Source organism: Anolis carolinensis, chromosome 2 (assembly GCF_035594765.1).
Source record: "Anolis carolinensis isolate JA03-04 chromosome 2, rAnoCar3.1.pri, whole genome shotgun sequence".
NCBI classification, from domain to species: domain Eukaryota; kingdom Metazoa; phylum Chordata; class Lepidosauria; order Squamata; family Dactyloidae; genus Anolis; species Anolis carolinensis.
In genome coordinates this window covers 97153495-97167071 of record NC_085842.1, presented here as the reverse complement: position 1 = coordinate 97167071, position 13577 = coordinate 97153495, and the positions used below count along the sequence as shown (strand labels likewise).

Here is a 13577-nt window from a genome sequence, read left to right as displayed (position 1 = left end):
CTACACTGTGGAATTAACATAGTTGCCTATCACTTTAACTGCCACGGGTCCATGCTATGAAATCATGGGAATTGTAGTTTTACATGGTTTTTACTCTTCTTTGTCAAAAGAGTGCTAGTGCCTCACTAAACTAGAAATCTCAGGATTTCATATCATTGAGGCATGGCAGTTAAAGTGATGTCAAACAGTATTAATTCTCGCCAGGAGTATGCTAGTGGTAATATGTCAAATTAATCTCCATCAGCCCCAGCCAATCTCGCAATGGTGAGGGAAGACAGGAGCTGTAGTCCAACAGCATCTGGAGGGTCAAAAGTTATCTACCTCTACTTTAATCTATTGGAGGTAGATTAGCAACTTCCAAGGTGGTCACAGCAAAAACAAAGTATTTCATCTATCCATCTTTAAGGTGCCTGAAAAGTCTTTGTAGTTTTATCTGTGTTTGGCTAATTCAGTGTCCCTGACTGTGAGAAAACCTTGACATTTGATTATAGACTTCTCTTTCATTGGTCTTTGATCAATAAATCCTTGGTAACCTATTCCTAATTTCTGTGACCAGGTTCTCTCAGGTTGAAAGACAAAGAAACCCAAGCTTTATTATGGCATGGATTTGCCATTTCAAATTCCTTCAGGTCTATTATTTTATCTTTCATTAGCAGTGTTGCAATAGGTCTTAGGTCACAAATGAAACTATGATGAGTTAGCTGTAAAAACACATGCATGGCCTGCAAAAACAAGTCAGAAAAGATGCATAGAATGATATGGGATGTATGCAAATTATCCTATTAAAATGATGATTGAATGCAAGGAAAAGGGTATGCTACATGTATCCCAACTGAGAACGTGTCCAGTGCTTTTTACAAGGCCAGTAATATCTTCTGTGGGAGCCCCCGATGGCACAGTGTGTTAAAGTGCTGAGCTGCTGAACTTGCAGACCAAAAGGTCACAGATTCGAATCCGGGGAGCGGAGTGAGCGCCCGCTGTTAGCTCCAGCTTCTGCCAACCTAGCAGTTCGAAAACATGCAAATGTGAGTAGATCAACAGGTACCGCTCTGGCGGGAAGGTAACAGCGCTCCATGCAGTCATGCCGGCCACATGACCATGGAGGTATCTACGGACTACGCTGGCTCTTTGGCTTAGAAATGGAGATGAGCACCAACCCCCAGAGTCGGACACAACTGGACTTAATGTCAGGGAAAACCTTTACCCTTTACCCTAACATCTGTGTTCATCTGAATCTGACTGACTGATCTCCTTTACAGTTCTGTAAAATTGGGATTATTTCTAATAGCACAATGACACCTGCTTTTCAACAAAGATCTGCTACTTTTTAATCCTGATATGTTCATGCATCAGTGGAGACTAAACTATGTGCTGCATTGTGGATATGTGTATTTTATGCTCATACTTAAAGTGATACAGACCCTCAAAAGATCACATGTGTGCCAAGAAATGGAGAGGGGGTGATACCGTACTTTTGTGTTAGAGCCAACAGCTCTTGGCAATACAGCGTAAGGCAAAATGCTTCTGTTGCTTGGAGCAGATGTTGGATTCCAGGTAGGAGCAAATTATTTCTGATTTTTCTTCAGTTCATAGGAGTATTTTATAACTTGACTAAAATATCTGATCAGCATTTACAGTGGCATGTGGGGTCCCTCAGGGTTCAATTCTGTCCCCCATGCTGTTTAACACTTACATGAAACCGCTGGGAGAGATCATCCGGAGTTTTGGAGTTTGGTGTCAAATTTACGCAGACGACACCCAACTCTATTACTCCTTTCCACCAAAAGCCAAGGATGCCGTTCTGATCCTGAACCAATGCCTGTCATCAGTGATGGACTGGATGAGGGCCAACAAACAAACTTAATCCAGAGAAGACAGGGGTACTCCTGGTCAGTCGTAAGGCGGATCAGGGTGTGGGATTACAACCTGTATTGGATGGGGTTGCACTCCCCCTGAAGACACAGGTTCGCAATCATTGTTGTCCCTGGAACCCCAGGTGTCGGCAGTGACCAGGAGTGCCTTCACACAGCTAAAACTTGTGCACCAGCTGTGTCCATACCTTGAGATGCCGGATTTGGCCATGGTAGTCCACGCCTTAGTCACATCCCGTTTGGACTACTGCAACGCTCTCTACGTGGGGCTGCATTGAAGATAGTTCAGAAACTACAGCTAGTTCAGCAATCGGCAGCCAGGTTACTAAATGGAGCCCTGAACAGGGAGGGAACCAATCCCATGTTGCGGCAGCTCCACTGGCTGCCGGTCCATTTCCAAGCTGAATACAAAGTGCTGGTCGTTACCTATAAAGCCCTAAATGGCTCAGGTCCAGGCTATTTGTCAAATCACATCTCCCTGTATAGACCATCTCAGGCACTTCGGTCAGCGGAGGAGGCCCTGCTCTCGGTCCCACCCCCGTCACAAGTGCGGCTGGTGGGAACGAGAGAGGGGGCCTTCTCTGTGATCGCCCCCCCCCCACCTCTGGTACTCCCTCCCTAAAGAAATAACAATGGCCTCCACCCTCCTCTCCTTTAAGAAACAGTTAAAGACACATCTATGCATATGGAAAAGAGGAGGATTAACAGAACTGCCACTCCATAGCAGCTATGGTCTAAGTGAAACTAGAGCAAGGACTGGACATTTTCAGCAACTTGGTCACTTAAATTGGTCCAGGTATATGCTCGTTCTGTGCAATAATGTTTTTACTGACTGTCATGTTTAAATTTATTGTTTTTCTAATGTGAAATTTTTATTATAATGTGTATGTTATTGTCATTTTATACTTTTGATATTCATGAAGAAATTGTAGCATTTAATGTTTGCCGTTTATATGTATGGTAACTGCCCTGAGTCCCTCTGGGGAGAGAGGGCAGTCTAGAAATTTTATTATTATTACTAGCTGTGCCCGGCCACGCATTGCTGTGGCTTATGGGAATCATTTGTTGGCTGGGTGGAATAGCAGTGAATAGCCTTGCAGCCTCAAAGCCTGGATGTTTTCTTCTTATGGGAATCCTTGTTTGGTGAGCTGGAATACAATGAAATAGGCTTGCTGCTTGGGAGGCTGGGTACTTGCGTTCTAGGGAAATGGTTTTTTGGGCTGCTAGAATTGAGCCTCACTGCTTCAAAGCCTGGCTGTTTGCTATCTAGCGGAATCTTTGGTTGGTCAGATTCAACAGTTCAAAGTAGTATTGCTGCTTCAAAGCCTGGCAGCCTTCTACCAAGGTTAATCCTTTGTTGGTCTGGTTGAATTGCACTGAATAGCCTTGCATTCAATGCCTGGCTGTATTATAGCTACGGGAATTCTTGCTTGGCGAGCTGGAATAGCACCCTCAATCAAAGAGCTACTTTGAAGCCTGGCTACTAGTTTTGTAGGGGAATCCTTGGTTGGCCAGGTTGAATGGCAATTAATAGTCTCGGTGCAGCAAGTATGAATGCTGCAATTAGTCACCTTGATTAGCATTTAATGGCCTTGAAGCTTCAAAGCCTGGATGCTTCCTGCCTGGGGGAATCCTTTGTTGGGAGTTGTTAGCTGGCCCTGATTTTTTCTGTCTGGAATTTCCCTGTTTTCAGAGTGTTATTCTTTATTTACTGTCCTGATTTTAGAGATCATATTGTTCTGTATTATTATAACACAGTAAATATTATATATTATATTTATAATCTTATATCATCTGTTTAGAACTGGATTATATGAGCTCCTTCTACACAGCTGTATAAAATCCACACTAAACTGGGTTATATGGCAGTGTGGACTCAAGATAATCCAGTTCAAAACAGATACTGTGGATTATGTGCCTTGGCATTCTGGGTTATATAACTGTGTGGGAGGGACTTGAGTCTACACTGCCATATAATCCAATTCAAGTCGGATAATCTGTATTTTATTTTCAGTGGTTTTGTTGTTTACTCTGTAGTAAAACGGCACATTACATTTAGATAGATAGATAGATAGATAGATAGATAGATAGATAGATAGATAGATAGATAGATAGATTATAGTACTGTCTTACCAATACTGACTAATGGAAGAATCAGTCTATAGCAAAAGATTTAAGAGCAGGGGAGGAACAACTATGGATCTTTTCACTCTACACAATTATAGGGCCATTACTCCACTTTAACTGCCATGGTTCATTCCTGCGGGATTCTGGGATTTGCCCTTTTGGAAGGAATATTTAGAATCCTAAGCCAAAGACCTTCTGTGTCTAACCAGACTGTAAACCTAGAATTCTCTTGGATACAGCCATGGTAGTTAAAGTGGAATCATAATGCTATAATTACAGTAGTGTCTCACTTATCCAACACTCGCTTATCCAACATTCTGGATTATCCAACACATTTTTGTAGTCAATGTTTTCAATATATCATGATATTTTGGTGCTAAATTCATAAATACAGTACTTACTACATAGCATTACTGCGTATTGAACTACGTTTTCTGCCAAATTTGTTGTCTAACATGATGTTTTGGTGCTTCATTTGTAAAATCATAACCTAATTTGATGTTTAATAGGCTTTTCCTTAATGCCTCCTTATTATCCAACATATTCGCTTATCCAACATGCTGCCGGCCCGTTTATGTTGGATAAGTGAGACTCTACTGTACATAATTTTAAAGGCCCTCCAAAAGAACTCTTCTGAGGACAAATGAGTAATTTTGCTCCATGAACCTTGGATCATGACCAAGGAACTGAGCTACAAAATCTGAAAGCCTCAGGAGAAGCTGAAATGATGTTTCTTGAATAGACCCCCACCAATACAATATAGCAAACTACTTTTGAGAGCTTGAGAGTCTGTAGTTTAAAATCAACTAACTAACCAACCTATCATAGTACAACGAAAGTGTCTCTTGGGACTGTAGGTACCTATCATTTACACAAAGTTGTGAATGTGAGCAATAGGAAACTGTGAAGCTGGTTCATGAAGATCTGATTCCAGCAAATTTGTCCAGGGACCTTAAAGCAAGGGTAGACAATGAGTTGGCCAACAGATGTTGCTGCACTGTAACACCCATGTACATACTTCTTTCTGTCTCAATGGACTGTGCTAACTTGGTTTGATGGGGGTTGCCAAGAGATTACTGTATCTATTTGACCTAAGCTGAACCCACACAAAGGCTATATCCGAGCTCCAGTGTGCAGTATCCTGTCCTGGGTCTTAAAAATCATACAATTCCCCCTCCCCGAAAGACATTTCTATTATGTCCACGTGTTCACTATATTAGATTTTTTTTCAGGTCACACAACTGCAGTACTGTTTCTCCTCCACTTCTTTCAGACAAGCATGTACAAGCCATCCTCTTTCCTCCTACCTACCCATCCCACCCCCTTCTCCCGCTCTGACTGAGGGAATGTTCATACAACCAGACCCTGCCACTTCCTCCCAGCAGACAAAATTTAACCACTGGCGAAGTCTGATGTAACTGAACATAGCTGAAGATGGACACCAGTAAAATTCTATTAAAAATGGTAAAGGGCAGCACTGGAAACAGGAACAAATAATTTGCTGATTATTCACAATTTTGCCACTAACATGGGTGTTCTGTGCCTCAACCCCTTGGATATTTGAACATGCAGTCATTTAAATAAATACTATGAATTTTTTAAAGGTGAATTTTTAAAAAGGATCTATAGATCCTACAGCCAGCTTGCTGCACTTTAGACCAGTATTTCATATGTTGACTACTGTAATGTTGATGATTAGGAAACGTGCCAAGGACTACAACTTATTATTTCATTCTTGGAAAACTTACCAGGGCCTGGCAAGTGATGCCTTGTGGACCACTACTGGTCCATCACTTTGAATAACACTATTTTAAACAGGACAGTGGTCACATTTGTATAAAGTGATGAGGTAGAATTCCAAAGAGTTCTGACTCAATGTGAATAAGACATTTGCTTCATTCTTCCTTCTTCTGCAAAGAGAACCAACATACCTAACTAGAAATTTGGCTTGTCAACAAGTTGGAAGCACAAACAAGGGGTTATTCTTTGTTTAAGAGATATTTTTTGTTTGTTATTGAACAATAAACAATGGGTTCAGGTATATGTAGCCCTCATTACTTAAGCCAATCCCACTGGAGGGAGGATCCAAGTGAGAGCAAGCAGTAAACCCGAATTCTTTGACCATTTTGGAGCGCGTGTGGAGTTTTAATACATTTTAATATTTCAGCATTTAATAGTTTTAATGACACATGTGGTGTAATTGTTTTTTTAATTTTACATTTACATTTTAATGTAATGCATTTACATTGTTTTAATTTGCATTGTGTTATTTTACTGTTAGCCTCCTTCACCCCCTATAGGAGGAGAAAGGTGGGATTAAAAAAAAAACCCTAAATTATTTAATTAAAACTATGATGCCCTAATGCTGCCATAGCCTGAACCAGACAAAGAATAAGAACAAGGAAATAAACTTGGCCTATTCCCATGCTTCTGGGGAAAGGATATTTGTATAGAAAGGCATTTGCTGTTCTAGAGCCCATTCCATCCCGGGGCCCTTTCATACTATACAATGGTTGCACCACAATTCCACTTTAATTGCCACAGCTGCATCCTTTGGAATCCTGGCCTTTGCAGTTTGGTGGGGCACTACAGCTCTCTGGCTGGGGATTCTAAATGCTTTCCCTAAATGACTGATCCCAAGATTCCATACAATGTTTCCATGGCAGTTAAAGTGGAATCACAGTGCTATAAATGTGTAGTGTGAAAGGGCTCTTGATCCATCTATCAAATTGTTCATAGTGCAGGTTTCTCATTTCTATGTGAATAGTTTGAGATGAAAATAGAGTTCCTAAAAACCGTAGTGGCTGCCTCACCTGCCCCTATCCTGTTAAACCAGAATGCTTTGGTCTAACCTGGTTTCCCTCCATTTAATTTAGCACTGTTATTAAATTGTCCCTTATCCAGATATTCGTGATACAGGTGAGTTGTGGCTTCTCAAGAGAAACCCAGAACAAACCATTGTTTCCCTGTGAAATACCACATTGTTCAAATGTCAGTGACATCTAGAAACTGATCTTTATCCTTGTAATCTTTTACATGCATATATTCTGCTTCTAATTCACCAGTGAGGTTGTCTGATAACTCCTCAAATTTACGTTCATTTGTAAATTTCTGGCTATTCTCTATCTCTCTCCCTCTCCTCCCATTTATATCTTTTCCTCACATATTTGTTAAGAAAACTGCACCACTTTTGACTTTTATAGCAAAATCCAAAAATATATTGTAGTATATTATTAGGCCAAGCAAAAGACTTCTGTTTTTTTAGAGCAAGGGTGGGAAAACTTTGGCCTTCCTGGTGTATAGAAACTATAGTCCCCATGTTCCATTACCAATGGCCGTCTTGACTGGAGCTTCTACAAGACAAAGTCCAAAGCATTTGGGCGGTCTAAGATGACCCCCACCTGCAAGGAAGTTTGATAAACTAGAGAAGATAGCAAAGAAGGCAATGGTAATACATATGGTTGATTTTTGACAAAATATTATTTATATCTCTGTGCGAAAGAAGGCCTTTGCTCCAGAGAAACAGCTGCTTCCCACAATGATAGTTCCGTCAATAAGATAGTTGGGTTAGGGTTATTTATTTAGAGCAAGGATGAGCAACCTTTGGCCCTCCAGATGTTGTAAACTGTGGCTGGAATCTTGCTGGTGCAATTATTGCCTACAACTCCCTATTCCCTTATCATTGTCCAGGCTCGCTGGAGCTTCTGGGAAATGAAATCCACTGACTGAGACTAATACCTCCAGCAGACAGTTGCATGAAGGCATGCCAAGAATCAAGTACCTACAGACAAGCTTTTTGAAAACATATAAACCCTTGTGTAAAAAGAAGGTCTGGGTTCCTCTTTTACCCCTAAATTCTGACTCTACCCAATAAGAGCAATATTGGAAATTCAGACATACTGCAAAAGTGTACACTGAAGACTCGGTTCAGCTGAGAATACCACCTGTGGCAGAAATCTCTCTTTTCAGCTTGACTGTTCTGGCACTATTTTATTTTAAGGTTCAAGTTCCAAAACAACATTACCAGCAACTATGTATGCAACTGCAGAAAATATACATGATTAAGTCAGCAAAGAGACATGACATATTTGTAGCCATGCAGAGGACCGCACAAGCCCACATGCATGCTGTCTAGTGACTACATTGCACATCCATGCACCCACTCACTCCATTTGTCACCAATGTTCATGAGATGTGTGAACTGTTGAACTATCTGCCATAGAGAATTGTGCATTTGGTCATTTCTCAGCTATACCTGAAACTTCCTGTTCATGAAAGAAAAGAGCAGATTTTACTCCACTGAAGTCAACTGCTTAATTGAACTGAAGTTTTTGGTATGCAGATCATCACATCATATTTTTTTATTTGTTCCCCGCCTCTCCTCACAGCTTGAGATGAGGTACATCATCATCACCATGTAGTTACCAACCCGTGGGCCCTGGCCCGCAGGTGGGCCACGATACCTAAAATAAGGTCCGCGAGAGGGAGAGAAGGAAGGAAGGAAGGAAGGAAGAAAGGAGACGCCAGCACATTGCCCTTGCCCTCATTGTCACACATCAGTTGTAATGGGAAAGCAGCCCTTTTGTAAGACCATGTTTAGCCCCCCAAAGTAATTATTATTAATATTATTAATAATATTTGTATTATTAGATCCTCTTGCTACACATCAGTCATAATGGGAAACAGCCCTTTGTAAGACCATGTTTGGTCCCCCAAAGTTGTTGTTGTTGTTATTATTATTATTATTATTATTATTATTAGCTCCCATTTGCAAACATAAGAGTTGTAATGGGAAATCAGCCATTTGTAAGACCCTGTTTAGTCCCCCAAATAATAATAATAATAATAATAATAATAATAATAATAATAATAATGCCCACTATGTTTAAACTACTGACTGGCATCATAGCTGACAGAATTCAAGACTATCTTGAAGAAAAAAACATCTTGCCAGATGAACAGAAAGGCAACAAACGGAAAAGCAGGGGCACAAAAGACCAGTTATTGATTGACAAAATGATTCTGGAGAACTGTAAGAGCCGAAAAGCTAATCTTCACATGACGTGGATTGACTATAAAAAGGCCTTTGACTCACTCCCACACAGCTGGATCATCAAGTGCCTGGACGCCATCGGGATTTGTAAAACCGTTGGCACCTTCATTGAAAACATGATGGAGCACTGGAAAACTGAACTGTTTGTTGGAAATGAAAGCTATGGACTTGTCAACATCAGGAGAGGAATTTTCCAGGGAGACTCATTGTCCCCTCTGCTTTTCATTATCGCCATGATCCCTCTGTCAACAATCTTACAAAAAACAAATCTCGACTATCAAACATCTAAGAATTCTCACAAAATTTCACATTTGATGTACATGGATGACCTGAAGCTATATGGGAAAACGGAAACTGAAATCCAGTCTCTGACCAACACTGTCCGAATTTTTAGCACTGATATCAACATGGAGTTTGGTTTGGACAAATGTTCGACAGTGGCATTGAAGAAGGGAAAAATCATTGAAAGTGAGGGCATAAATATGCCCAATGGCCAAACAATAAAGTGTCACCAGCCAGAGGCCTATAAATATCTGGGCATATTACAGCTGGACAACATCAAGCATGAACATGTGAAAACTGTGGTCAGCAAAGAATACACACAAAGGGTCAGAAAAATTCTCAAAAGCAAGCTCAATGGAGGCAACACCATCAAGGCCATAAACACCTGGGCCATACCTGTCATAAGATATACTGCTGGCATTATAAATTGGACACAGGTGGAACTGGACAATTTGGACAGAAAAACAAGAAAACTCATGACCATTCATCATTCCCTGCACCCTCGCAGTGATGTTGACCGGCTATATCTGCCTAGAAGATCAGGGGGCAGAGGACTCTTACAAGTAAAACAAGCAGTCAAAGAAGAAGAACATGCCCTGGCAGAATATGTCAAGCAAAGAGAAGAACCTGCTTTGATTGAAGTCAAAAATCAGAAACTCCTCAAAACACAGCAGACAAAAAACCAGTACAAGAAAACCGCACTACAAACTAGACCTGACAGCTGGCACAACAAAACACTGCATGGAAAGTTCCTTGACAAAATTGAAGGAAAAGCTGATAAGGAGAAGACCTGGCTCTGGCTCACGAATGGGACCCTGAAGAAGGAGACAGAAGGCCTGATCCTTGCAGCCCAGGAACAAGCCATCAGAACAAATGCAATTAAGGCCAAGATTGAAAAATCAGCTGATGACCCAAAATGCAGACTGTGCAAGGAAACCAATGAAACCATTGATCATATCCTCAGCTGCTGTAAGAAAATCGCACAGACAGACTACAAACAGAGGCACAACTATGTGGCCCAAATGATTCATTGGAACTTATGCCTCAAGTACCACCTCCCAGCAGCAAAGAACTGGTGGGATCACAAACCTGCAAAAGTATTGGAAAATGAGCACGCAAAGATACTGTGGGACTTCCGAATCCAGACTGACAAAGTTCTGGAACACAACACACCAGACATCACAGTTGTGGAAAAGAACAAGGTTTGGGTCATTGATGTTGCCATCCCAGGTGACAGTCGCATTGACGAAAAACAACAGGAAAAACTCAGCCGCTATCAGGACCTCAAGATTGAACTTCAAAGACTCTGGCAGAAACCAGTGCAGGTGGTCCCGGTGGTGATGGGTACACTGGGTGCCGTGCCAAAAGATCTCAGCCGGCATTTGGAAACAATAGACATTGACAAAATCACCATCTGCCAACTGCAAAAGGCCACCCTACTGGGATCTGCACACATCATCAGAAAATACATCACACAGTCCTAGACACTTGGGAAATGTTCGACTTGTGGTTTTGCGAAACGAAATCCAGCATATCTATCTAGTTTGCTGTGCCATACAACGTCCTTGTGTTGATAATAATAATAATAATAATAATAATAATAATAATAATAACAATAATAATAATAATAAAAGCTGATATGGACAGTTTCTTGGGTCTTGTGCTCCACTTTATGTATTTTTTTCAACCTCAGCCACCTCCCCCCCTTTTTTAACATGAGTGTTAACAAAATCCATGTATAATAACACAGCCCAACCAAAAAAAATTACTTGTTGTCTTCGTTTTTAGGCCTGTTCCTGGGGTTATTTGGGGTGCTGATTCAGAAAACTGCATTGGATAGACCGTATCAGTTCTAGATTATTAAATATGGGTTTCTGTGGGCGAGCAGATGGCAACTACTGGATGGCATATGTTCTGTATCAGAAACTAGAGCTGACGTAATTTATCCAATGCAATTTTCTGAATCAACACCGCAAATAACCTAACTGAATCTCAAGTTGACCAAAAACTGATTTGTAATCCTTTTGGTACTAATGTTGGAGAGTAGTCCCTGGTCAAAGTGATCCCTGGCCAAAGAAAGTTTGAGAACCATTGATTCTAGATTTATAATTGCATGTTTATTCTAGTTCACTGGAATGGACAAGAGGACAAAGCTGAAGAAATAAAGCAGCGTAACAGCATTTTAACAAGTAAACTATCTTACTTAGTACATGTTCATCCAGCTGTGTAAAGCACAGCCATTCATTCAGTAAACATTACAACAACCTTGTAAAGTAGTCCTGTATGATCAGACAGCACACTAGAGGTTGAAATAACAGCAGCTTACTTGCTTGAGTGGGATTTAACCGTCTGCAGTTCATACTCTCAAGCCTAGTCCAAAGCACATCTGCTCAGAAGCAGTTACCCTTGAACTCAAAGAAGCTTGTTCCCAAATAAATATGCAACTCATCCTGACCTCAGCCATTCCTATAGTGCCCATCTTCCTTTTTTCTTACTGCAGCCAATCTGTCCCATTTTCCCCATCTCTCAATACTAGTATTCATTTCAAGGAAAGTATCCTTGGACAGCAGATACTTTCAGCGCTGAGCTGCTGAACTTGCTGACTGAAAGGTTGGCGGTTTGAAACCGGGGAGCAGGGTGAGACCCTTTTGTCAGCCCCAGCTTCTTCTGCCAACCTGTCAGTTTGAAAACATGCAAATGTAAGTAGATCAATAGGTACCACTCTGGTGGGGAGGTAACGTCACTCCATGCAGTCATGCCGACGACAATGATCTAGGAGGTGTCTATGGACAATGCTGGCTCTTTGGCTTAGAAATGGAGCTGAGCACCAACCCCAGAGTCAGACACAACTAGACTTAATGTCAGGGCCCAGGGGAAAACCTTGACCTTTACCTATCCTTGGCCAAATTTGAAAAGTTTTCTCACACTGTTAGGTTTACTCTGCACAAGAAATCTATAATTTAATCCACTCAGGTGAAAACCAAATAAAGACATACTGTGTTTGCATATAGAAACATGCACAGATATACATATCATTTCCCAAGCAAATTGGGTAAGTCAGGGATATGATCGCTGTTCTAGATCTCCTAAGTTTCAAACAGTGTACACGTGCTTATCCAGTGAGTCCTAAATCAGTTTTTTGGGATGGGGGAGGCGGAGGGGAAGGAACATGGGAAAATACTTTTTGAGAATTTGACAGACACACACTCGCCTCACAGGTTACAGAAGTGCTCACGACATATTCTTCCAAATACGCTTGTTGCACTTTTCATGTGTTTTCATCCCGTGTCCAGACTGAGCGGGAGGAAGTCTCCCTGGGGTCCTGCGCCCCACTCTCTGCCCCAGTCGCACCGCCGCGCTCCCGTCCTTACCTGGCTGGAGGGACCTCCTCTTCCAAGCCTCTAGGTGCGTTTCCTCTGCTTGTGCAAGGCGCAGCGCCGGGTCGGCTTGGCCGGCAAGTGCATGGCTAGGGCTGCAGCAAGCAGCGCGCAAGTAGAAGCCAACGCTGGAAAGAAAGTTGGGAGCGAGGCGCTGGGCGGCGGGACGGGCGCGTCCTCTGGCTCCCTCTCTCCGCGCCCCTCCCCTCCCCTGCCCTCCCCTGGCGGCGGCAGGACGAGGAGGAGGAGGAGCAAGCAGGCAGCGAGCAGGTAAGTAGGTAGGGGCGTGTGTGTGCGCGTTTGTGGGAGAGAAAGAGAGGGATCCACTCAAGGTGTCTCTAAGGACCGGGAGCGTAAAAAAGCGCGGGTCGTGCCTCTGGGAAGGGCGCCTGGGCGCAGGCAAGGTGGAATCCTGGAATCATGACGTTGGCAGAGACCGCCTGGGCCAATCAGTCCAGCCCCCGGCCAGGAGCGAGAGTGGGCGCACATGAACAAGCGTCGAAGTTGGCGACTCGAGAGGAAGCCAAAGAAGTGGGCATGGATGGTGGGAGGCACTCGGAGACTTCCTTGCGGGGGAGGGAAGCTTTTCGCCCCCACCCAGGGACATAGGGTGGAGGGGGGCGGTTGAATTATTTTTGGCGAATCATGAGTAGTTCCATAACGCAAAATAATTTAGAAATCAGGCTCCATCGATAAACTTCAGTGGAAACTCAAGACAGCGGCGAGAGCGGCCGCTGTTAGCTCCAGCTTCTGCCAACCTAGCACTTCGAAAGCATGCCAATGTGAGTAGATCAATATGTACCACTCTATTGGGAAGGTAACGGCGCTCCATGCAGTCATGCCGGCCACATGACCTTGGAGATGTCT

The 13577-nt window shown here is 42.5% G+C and overlaps 1 protein-coding gene across 2 annotated transcripts in view; it reads right to left on the bottom strand.

Annotated features, from left to right (window-relative positions):
- Positions 1-13286, bottom strand: part of fat2 (FAT atypical cadherin 2) — a 130546-nt gene extending 117260 nt beyond the window's left edge. Inside the window, exon 1 of one of the 2 annotated variants that reach the window (XM_062970266.1) lies at positions 12705-13286. The gene's annotated coding sequence lies outside the window, so the exon portion shown is untranslated. The remainder of the gene's footprint in view (positions 1-12704) is intronic. The other variant, XM_062970267.1, reaches the window with a different exon arrangement.
- Positions 13287-13577: the final 291 nt, after the last annotated feature.